This window comes from Scyliorhinus torazame, chromosome 5 (genome assembly GCF_047496885.1).
Source record: "Scyliorhinus torazame isolate Kashiwa2021f chromosome 5, sScyTor2.1, whole genome shotgun sequence".
NCBI classification, from domain to species: Eukaryota; Metazoa; Chordata; class Chondrichthyes; order Carcharhiniformes; family Scyliorhinidae; genus Scyliorhinus; species Scyliorhinus torazame.
Window position 1 is genome coordinate 56,128,165 of NC_092711.1, and position 13,054 is coordinate 56,141,218.

Genomic DNA, 13,054 nt, shown 5'->3' on the forward strand with positions numbered 1-13,054 from the left:
CACCACTGACAGTACACAATGTACCATATCCCCATCAGACACCCAGCACACCACACACCACTGACAGGACACAATGTACCACCCCCCCATCAGGGACACGGCACACCGCACACCACTGACAGTACACAATGTACCACCCCCCCATCAGGCACCCAGCACACCGCACACCACTGACAGTACACAATGTACCACACCCCATCAGACACCCAGCACACCGCACACCAGTGACATTACACTATGTACCACAGCCCCATCAGACACCCAGCGCACCACACACCACTGACAGTACACAATGTACCACACCCCCATCAGACACCCAGCACACCACACACCACTGACAGTACACAATGTACCACAGCCACATCAGACAGCCAGCTCACCGCACACCACTGACAGTACACAATGTACCACACCCCCAGCAGATACCAAGCACACCGCACACCACTGACAGTACACAATGTACCCACAGCCCCATCAGACACCCAGCACACCACACACCACTGACAGTACACAATGTACCACCCCCCCATCAGGGACACATCACACCGCACACCACTGACAGTACACAATGTACAACCCCCCCATCAGGCACCCAGCACACCGCACACCACTGACAGTACACAATGTACCACAGCCCCATCAGACACCCAGCACACCGCACACCACTGACAGCACACAATGTACCACAGTCCCATCAGACACCCAGCACACCTCACACCACTGACAGTACACAATGTACCACAGCCCCATCAGACAACCAGCTCACCACACACCACTGACAGTACACAATGTACCAGACCCCCATCAGACAACCAGCTCACCACACACCACTGACAGTACACAATGTACCACACCCCCATCAGACACCCAGCACACTGCACACCACTGACAGTACACAATGTACCACACCCCCATCAGACACCCAGCACACCGCACACCACTGACAGCACACAATGTACCACAGCCACATCAGACACCCAGCACACCACACACCACTGACAGTACACAATGTACCACCCCCCCCATCAGGGACACAGCACACCGCACACCACTGACAGTACACAATGTACCACCCCCCCATCAGGCACCCAGCACACCGCACACCACTGACAGTACACAATGTACCACAGCCCCATCAGACAACCAGCGCACCACACACCACTGACAGTACACAATGTACCACACCCCCATCAGACACCCAGCACACCACACACCACTGACAGTACACAATGTACCACAGCCCCATCAGACACCCAGCTCACCGCACACCACTGACAGTACACAATGTACCACACCCCCAGCAGATACCAAGCACACCGCACACCACTGACAGTACACAATGTACCCACAGCCCCATCAGACACCCAGCACACCACACACCACTGACAGTACACAATGTACCACCCCCCCATCAGGGACACAGCACACCGCACACCACTGACAGTACACAATGTACCACCCCCCCATCAGGCACCCAGCACACCGCACACCACTGACAGTACACAATGTACCACAGCCCCATCAGACACCCAGCACACCGCACACCACTGACAGCACACAATGTACCACAGTCCCATCAGACACCCAGCACACCTCACACCACTGACAGTACACAATGTACCACAGCCCCATCAGACAACCAGCTCACCACACACCACTGACAGTACACAATGTACCACACCCACATCAGACAACCAGCTCACCACACACCACTGACAGTACACAATGTACCACACCCCCATCAGACACCCAGCACACTGCACACCACTGACAGTACACAATGTACCACACCCCCATCAGACACCCAGCACACCGCACACCACTGACAGCACACAATGTACCACAGTCCCATCAGACACCCAGCACACCTCACACCACTGACAGTACACAATGTCCCGCACCCCCATCAGGCACTCAGCACACCGCACACCACTGACAGTACACAATGTACCACACCCCCATCAGACAGCCAGCACACTGCACACCACTGACAGTTCACAATGTACCACACCCCCATCAGGCACCCAGCATACCACACACCACTGACAGTACACAATGTACCACAGCCCCATCAGACACCCAGCTCACCGCACACCACTGACAGTACACAATGTACCACACCCCCAGCAGATACCAAGCACACCGCACACCATTGACAGTACACAATGTACCCACAGCCCCATCAGACACCCAGCACACCACACACCACTGACAGTACACAATGTACCACCCCCCCATCAGGGACACAGCACACCGCACACCACTGACAGTACACAATGTACCACCCCCCCATCAGGCACCCAGCACACCGCACACCACTGACAGTACACAATGTACCACAGCCCCATCAGACACCCAGCACACCGCACACCACTGACAGCACACAATGTACCACAGTCCCATCAGACACCCAGCACACCTCACACCACTGACAGTACACAATGTACCACAGCCCCCTCAGACAACCAGCTCACCACACACCACTGACAGTACACAATGTACCACACCCCCATCAGACAACCAGCTCACCACACACCGCTGACAGTACACAATGTACCACACCCCCATCAGACACCCAGCACACTGCACACCACTGACAGTACACAATGTACCACACCCCCATCAGACACCCAGCACACCGCACACCACTGACAGCACACAATGTACCACAGCCCCATCAGACACCCAGCACACCACACACCACTGACAGTACACAATGTACCACCCCCCCATCAGGGACACAGCACACCGCACACCACTGACAGTACACAATGTACCACCCCCCCATCAGGCACCCAGCACACCGCACACCACTGACAGTACACAATGTACCACACCCCCATCAGACACCCAGCACACCGCACACCAGTGACATTACACAATGTACCACAGCCCCATCAGACACCCAGCGCACCACACACCACTGACAGTACACAATGTACCAGACCCCCATCAGACACCCGGCACACCGCACACCACTGCCAGTACACAATGTACCACAGCCCCATCAGACACCCAGCTCACCGCACACCACTGACAGTACACAATGTACCACACCCCCAGCAGATACCAAGCACACCGCACACCACTGACAGTACACAATGTACCCACAGCCCCATCAGACACCCAGCACACCACACACCACTGACAGTACACAATGTACCACCCCCCCATCAGGGACACAGCACACCGCACACCACTGACAATACACAATGTACCACTCCCCCATCAGGCACCCAGCACACCGCACACCACTGACAGTACACAATGTACCACAGCCCCATCAGACACCCAGCACACCGCACAACACTGACAGCACACAATGTACCACAGTCCCATCAGACACCCAGCACACCTCACACCACTGACAGTACACAATGTACCACAGCCCCATCAGACAACCAGCTCACCACACACCACTGACAGTACACAATGTACCACACCCCCATCAGACAACCAGATCACCACACACCACTGACAGTACACAATGTACCACACCCCCATCAGACACCCAGCACACTTCACACCACTGACAGTACACAATGTACCACACCCCCATCAGACACCCAGCACACCGCACACAACTGACAGCACACAATGTACCAATGTCCCATCAGACACCCAGCACACCTCACACCACTGACAGTACACAATGTCCCGCACCCCCATCAGGCACTCAGCACACCGCACACCACTGACAGTACACAATGTACCACACCCCCATCAGACAGCCAGCACACTGCACACCACTGACAGTTCACAATGTACCACACCCCCATCAGGCACCCAGCACACCACACACCACTGACAGTACACAATGAACCACATCCCCATCAGGCACCCAGCTCACCGCACACCACTGACAGTACACAATGTACCACACCCCCATCAGACATCCAGTACACCGCACACCACCGACAGTACACAATGTACCACGCCCCCATCAGACACCCAGCACACCGCACACCACTGACAGTACACAATGTACCACATCCCCATCAGGCACCCAGCACACCACACACCACTGAAAGTACATAATGTACCACACCCTCATCCGGCACCCAGCACACCACACACCACTGACAGTACACAATGTACCTCACCCCCATCAGACACCCAGCACACCGCACAACATTGACAGTACAAAATGTACCACACCCCCATCAGACACCCAGCACACCGCACACCACTGACAGTACACAATGTACCACACCCCCATCAGACACCCAGCACACCGCACACCATTGACAGTACACAATGTACCACAGCCCCATCAGACAACCAGCTCACCACACACCACTGACAGTACACAATGTACCAGACCCCCATCAGACAACCAGCTCACCACACACCACTGACAGTACACAATGTACCACACCCCCATCAGACACCCAGCACACTGCACACCACTGACAGTACACAATGTACCACAGCCACATCAGACACCCAGCACACCACACACCACTGACAGTACACAATGTACCACCCCCCCCCATCAGGGCACAGCACACCGCACACCACTGACAGTACACAATGTACCACCCCCCCATCAGGCACCCAGCACACCGCACACCACTGACAGTACACAATGTACCACAGCCCCATCAGACACCCAGCGCACCACACACCACTGACAGTACACAATGTACCACACCCCCATCAGACACCCAGCACACCACACACCACTGACAGTACACAATGTACCACAGCCCCATCAGACACCCAGCTCACCGCACACCACTGACAGTACACAATGTACCACACCCCCAGCAGATACCAAGCACACCGCACACCGCTGACAGTACACAATGTACCCACAGCCCCATCAGACACCCAGCACACCACACACCACTGACAGTACACAATGTACCACCCCCCCATCAGGGACACAGCACACCGCACACCACTGACAGTACACAATGTACCACCCCCCCATCAGGCACCCAGCACACCGCACACCACTGACAGTACACAATGTACCACAGCCCCATCAGACACCCAGCACACCGCACACCACTGACAGCACACAATGTACCACAGTCCCATCAGACACCCAGCACACCTCACACCACTGACAGTACACAATGTACCACAGCCCCATCAGACACCCAGCTCACCACACACCACTGACTGTACACAATGTACCACACCCACATCAGACAACCAGCTCACCACACACCACTGACAGTACACAATGTACCACACCCCCATCAGACACCCAGCACACTGCACACCACTGACAGTACACAATGTACCACACCCCCATCAGACACCCAGCACACCGCACACCACTGACAGCACACAATGTACCACAGTCCCATCAGACACCCAGCACACCTCACACCACTGACAGTACACAATGTCCCGCACCCCCATCAGGCACTCAGCACACCGCACACCACTGACAGTACACAATGTACCACACCCCCATCAGACAGCCAGCACACTGCACACCACTGACAGTTCACAATGTACCACACCCCCATCAGGCACCCAGCATACCACACACCACTGACAGTACACAATGTACCACAGCCCCATCAGACACCCAGCTCACCGCACACCACTGACAGTACACAATGTACCACACCCCCAGCAGATACCAAGCACACCGCACACCATTGACAGTACACAATGTACCCACAGCCCCATCAGACACCCAGCACACCACACACCACTGACAGTACACAATGTACCACCCCCCCATCAGGGACACAGCACACCGCACACCACTGACAGTACACAATGTACCACCCCCCCCCCCATCAGGCACCCAGCACACCGCACACCACTGACAGTACACAATGTACCACAGCCCCATCAGACACCCAGCACACCGCACACCACTGACAGCACACAATGTACCACAGTCCCATCAGACACCCAGCACACCTCACACCACTGACAGTACACAATGTACCACAGCCCCCTCAGACAACCAGCTCACCACACACCACTGACAGTACACAATTTACCACACCCCCATCAGACAACCAGCTCACCACACACCGCTGACAGTACACAATGTACCACACCCCCATCAGACACCCAGCACACTGCACACCACTGACAGTACACAATGTACCACACCCCCATCAGACACCCAGCACACCGCTCACCACTGACAGCACACAATGTACCACAGCCCCATCAGACACCCAGCACACCACACACCACTGACAGTACACAATGTACCACCCCCCCATCAGGGACACAGCACACCGCACACCACTGACAGTACACAATGTACCACCCCCCCATCAGGCACCCAGCACACCGCACACCACTGACAGTACACAATGTACCACACCCCCATCAGACACCCAGAACACCGCACACCAGTGACATTACACAATGTACCACAGCCCCATCAGACACCCAGCGCACCACACACCACTGACAGTACACAATGTACCAGACCCCCATCCGACACCCAGCACACCGCACACCACTGCCAGTACACAATGTACCACAGCCCCATCAGACACCCAGCTCACCGCACACCACTGACAGTACACAATGTACCACACCCCCAGCAGATACCAAGCACACCGCACACCACTGACAGTACACAATGTACCCACAGCCCCATCAGACACCCAGCACACCACACACCACTGACAGTACACAATGTACTACCCCCCCATCAGGGACACAGCACACCGCACACCACTGACAGTACACAATGTACCACAGCCCCATCAGACACCCAGCACACCGCACAACACTGACAGCACACAATGTACCACAGTCCCATCAGACACCCAGCACACCTCACACCACTGACAGTACACAATGTACCACAGCCCCATCAGACAACCAGCTCACCACACACCACTGACAGTACACAATGTACCACACCCTCATCAGACAACCAGATCACCACACACCACTGACAGTACACAATGTACCACACCCCCATCAGACATCCAGTACACCGCACACCACCGTCAGTACACAATGTACCACGCCCCCATCAGACACCCAGCACACCGCACACCACTGACAGTACACAATGTACCACATCCCCATCAGGCACCCAGCACACCACACACCACTGACAGTACATAATGTACCACACCCTCATCCGGCACCCAGCACACCACACACCACTGACAGTACACAATGTACCACACCCCCATCAGACACCCAGCACACCGCACAACATTGACAGTACAAAATGTACCACACCCCCATCAGACACCCAGCACACCGCACACCACTGACAGTACACAATGTACCACACCCCCATCAGACACCCAGCACACCGCACACCATTGACAGTACACAATGTACCACACCCCCATCAGACACCCAGCACACCCCACACCACTGACAGTACACAATGTACCACAGCCCCAGCAGACACCCAGCACACCACACACCACTGACTGTACAGAATGTACCACATCCCATCAGACACCCAGCACACCGCACACCACTGACAGTACACAATGTACCACACACCCATCAGACACCCAGCACACCGCACACCACTGGCAGTTCACAATGTACCACACCCCCATCAGGCACCCAGCACACCACACACCACTGACAGTACACAATGTACCACATCCCCATCAGGCACCCAGCTCACCGCACACCACTGACAGTACACAATGTACCACACCCCCATCAGACACCCAGTACACCGCACACCACCGACAGTACACAATGTACCACGCCCCCATCAGACACCCAGCACACCGCACACCACTGACAGTACACAATGTACCACATCCCCATCAGGCACCCAGCACACCACACACCACTGACAGTACATAATGTACCACACCCTCATCCGGCACCCAGCACACCACACACCACTGACAGTACACAATGTACCACACCCCCATCAGACACCCAGCACACCGCACAACATTGACAGTACAAAATGTACCACACCCCCATCAGACACCCAGCACACCGCACACCACTGACAGTACACAATGTACCACACCCCCATCAGACACCCAGCACACCGCACACCATTGACAGTACACAATGTACCACACCCCCATCAGACAACCAGCACACCCCACACCACTGACAGTACACAATGTACCACAGCCCCAGCAGACACCCAGCACACCACACACCACTGACTGTAAAGAATGTACCACATCCCATCAGACACCCAGCACACCGCACACCACTGACAGTACACAATGTACCACACACCCATCAGACACCCAGCACACCGCACACCACTGACAGCACACAATGTACCACAGTCCCATCAGACACCCAGCACACCTCACACCACTGACAGTCCACAATGTCCCGCACCCCCATCAGGCACTCAGCACACCGCACACCACTGACAGTACACAATGTACCACACCCCCATCAGACAGCCAGCACACTGCACACCACTGACAGCTCACAATGTACCACACCCCCATCAGGCACCCAGCTCACCGCACGCCACTGACAGTACACAATGTACCACACCCCCATCAGACACCCAGCACACCGCACACCACCGACAGTACACAATGAACCACGCCCCCATCAGACACCCAGCACACCGCACACCACTGACAGTACACAATGTACCACATCCCCATCAGGCACCCAGCACACCACACACCACTGACAGTACATAATGTACCACACCCTCATCCGGCACCCAGCACACCACACACCACTGACAGTACACAATGTACCACACCCCCATCAGACACCCAGCACACCGCACACCACTGACAGTACACAATGTACCACAGCACCATCAGACACCCAGCTCACCGCACACCACTGACAGTACACAATGTACCACAGTCCCATCAGACATCCAGCACACCGCTCACAACTGACAGTACACAATGTACCACACACCCATCAGACACCCAGCATACCACACACCACTGACAGTACACAATGTACCACACCCCCATCAGACACCCAGCACACCACACACCACTGACAGTACACAATGTACCACACCCCCATCAGAAACCCAGCACACCGCACACCACTGACAGTACACAATGTACCTCACCCACATCAGACACCCAGCACAGCACACACCACTGACAGTACACAATGTACCACACACCCATCAGACACCCAGCACACCGCACACCACTGACAGTACACAATGTACCACAGCCCCATCAGACACCCAGCAAACCGCACACAACTGACAGTACACAATGTAACAAACACCCATCAGAAACCCAGCATACCACACACCACTGACAGTACACAATGTACCACACCCCCATCAGAAACCCAGCACACCGCACACCACTGACAGTACACAATGTCCCACACCCCCATCAGACACCCAGCACACCGCACAGCACTGACAGTACACAATGTACCACACCCCCATCAGACACCCGGCACACCGCACACCACTGACAGTACACAATGTACCTCACCCCCATTAGACACCCAGCACACCGCACACCACTGACAGTACACAATGTACCACACCCCCATCAGGCACCCAGCACACCGCACACCACTGACAGTACACAATGTACCACACCCCCATCAGACACCCTGCACACCGCACACCACTGACAGTACACAATGTACCACACCCCCATCAGACACCCAGCACACCGCACACCACTGACAGTACACAATGTACCTCACCCCCATTAGACACCCAGCACACCGCACACCACTGACAGTACACAATGTACCACACCCCCATCAGGCACACAGCACACCGCACACCACTGACAGTACACAATGTACCAAACCCCCATCAGGCACCCAGCTCACCACATACCACTGACAGTACACAATGTACCACACACCCATCAGGCACCCAGCACACCGCACACCACTGACAGTACACAATGTACCTCACCCCCATCAGACACCCAGCTCACCACACACCACTGACAGTACACAATGTACCAAACGCCCATCAGGCACCCAGCTCACCACACACCACTGACAGTACACAATGTACCACACCCCCATGAGACACCCAGCACACCGCACACCACTGACAGTACACAATGTACCACACACCCATCAGACACCCAGCACACCACACACCACTGACAGTACACAATGTACCACACCCCCATCAGATCCCCAGCACACTGCACACCACTGATCTTACACAATGTAGCACACCCCCATCAGGCACCCAGCACACCACACACCACTGACAGTACACAATGTACCACACCCCCATCAGACACCCAGTACACCAAACACCACTGACAGTACACAATGTACCACACCCCCATCAGACACCGAGCACACCACACACCACTGACAGTACACAATGTACTACACCCCCATCAGACACCCAGCACACCGCGCACCACTGACAGTACACAATGTACCACAGCCCCATCAGGCACCCAGCACACCGCAGACCCCTGACAGTACACAATGTACCACAGCCCCATCAGACACCCAGAACACCACACACCACTGACAGTGCACAATGTACCACAGCCCCTTCAGGCACCCAGAACACCACACACCACTGACAGTACACAATGTACCACACCCCCATCAGACACCCAGTACACCAAACACCACTGACAGTACACAATGTACCACACCCATCAGACACCCAGCACACCGCACACCACTGACAGTACACAATGTACCTCACCACCATCAGACACCCAGCACACCACACACCACTGACAGTACACAATGTACGGCACCCCCATCAGACAACCAGCACACCACACACCAGTGACAGTACATAATGTATCACAGCCCCATCAGGCACCCAGCACACCGCACACCACTGACAGTACACAATGTACCACACCCCCATCAGACATCCAGCACACCGCACACCACTGACAGTACACAATGTACCGCACCCCCATCAGACACCCAGCACACCGCACTCCACTGACAGTACACAATGTACCACAGACCCATCAGACACCCAGCACACCACACACCACTGACAGTACACAATGTACCACAACCCCATCAGACACCCAGCACACCACACACCACTGACAGTACACAATGTACCACACCCCCATCAGGCAACCAGCACACCACACACCACTGACAGTACACAATGTACCACACCCCCATCAGACACCCAGCACACCACCCACCACTGACAGTACACAATGTACCACACCCCCATAAGACACCCAGCACACCGCACACCACTGACAGTACACAATGTACCACAGCACCATCAGACACCCAGTACACCACACACCACTGACAGTACACAATGTACCACACCCCCATCAGACACCCAGCACACCGCACACCATTGACAGTACATAATGTACCACAGCCCCATCAGACACCCAGCACACCGCACACCATTGACAGTACACAATGTACCACACCCCCATCAGACACCCAGCACACCCCACACCACTGACAGTACACAATGTACCACAGCCCCAGCAGACACCCAGCACACCACACACCACTGACTGTACAGAATGTACCACATCCCATCAGACACCCAGCACACCGCACACCACTGACAGTACACAATGTACCACACACCCATCAGACACCCAGCACACCGCACACCACTGACAGCACACAATGTACCACAGTCCCATCAGACACCCAGCACACCTCACACCACTGACAGTACACAATGTCCCGCACCCCCATCAGGCACTCAGCACACCGCACACCACTGACAGTACACAATGTACCACACCCCCATCAGACAGCCAGCACACTGCACACCACTGACAGCTCACAATGTACCACACCCCCATCAGGCACCCAGCTCACCGCACACCACTGACAGTACACAATGTACCACACCCCCATCAGACACCCAGCACACCGCACACCACCGACAGTACACAATGTACCACGCCCCCATCAGACACCCAGCACACCGCACACCACTGACAGTACACAATGTACCACATCCCCATCAGGCACCCAGCACACCACACACCACTGACAGTACATAATGTACCACACCACCATTAGACACTCAGCACACCACTGACAGTACACAATTTACCACATCCCCATCAGGCACCCAGCACACCGCACACCACTGACAGTACACAATGTACCACACCCTCATCCGGCACCCAGCACACCACACACCACTGACAGTACACAATGTACCACACCCCCATCAGACACCCAGCACACCGCACACCACTGACAGTACACAATGTACCACAGCACCATCAGACACCCAGCTCACCGCACACCACTGACAGTACACAATGTACCACAGTCCCATCAGACACCCAGCACACCGCACACAACTGACAGTACACAATGTACCACACACCCATCAGACACCCAGCATACCACACACCACTGACAGTACACAATGTACCACACCCCCATCAGACACCCAGCACACCACACACCACTGACAGTACACAATGTACCACACCCCCATCAGAAACCCAGCACACCGCACAGCACTGACAGTACACAATGTACCTCACCCACACCAGACACCCAGCACAGCACACACCACTGACAGTACACAATGTACCACACACCCATCAGACACCCAGCACACCGCACACCACTGACAGTACACAATGTACCACAGCCCCATCAGACACCCAGCAAACCGCACACAACTGACAGTACACAATGTAACACACACCCATCAGAAACCCAGCATACCACACACCACTGACAGTACACAATGTACCACACCCCCATCAGAAACCCAGCACACCGCACACCACTGACAGTACACAATGTCCCACACCCCCATCAGACACCCAGCACGCCGCACAGCACTGACAGTACACAATGTACCACACCCCCATCAGACACCCAGCACACCGCACACCACTGACAGTACACAATGTACCTCACCCCCATTAGACACCCAGCACACCGCACACCACTGACAGTACACAATGTACCACACCCCCATCAGGCACCCAGCACACCGCACACCACTGACAGTACACAATGTACCACACCCCCATCAGACACCCAGCACACCGCACACCACTGACAGTACACAATGTACCACACCCCCATCAGACACCCAGCACACCGCACACCACTGACAGTACACAATGTACCTCACCCCCATTAGACACCCAGCACACCGCACACCACTGACAGTACACAA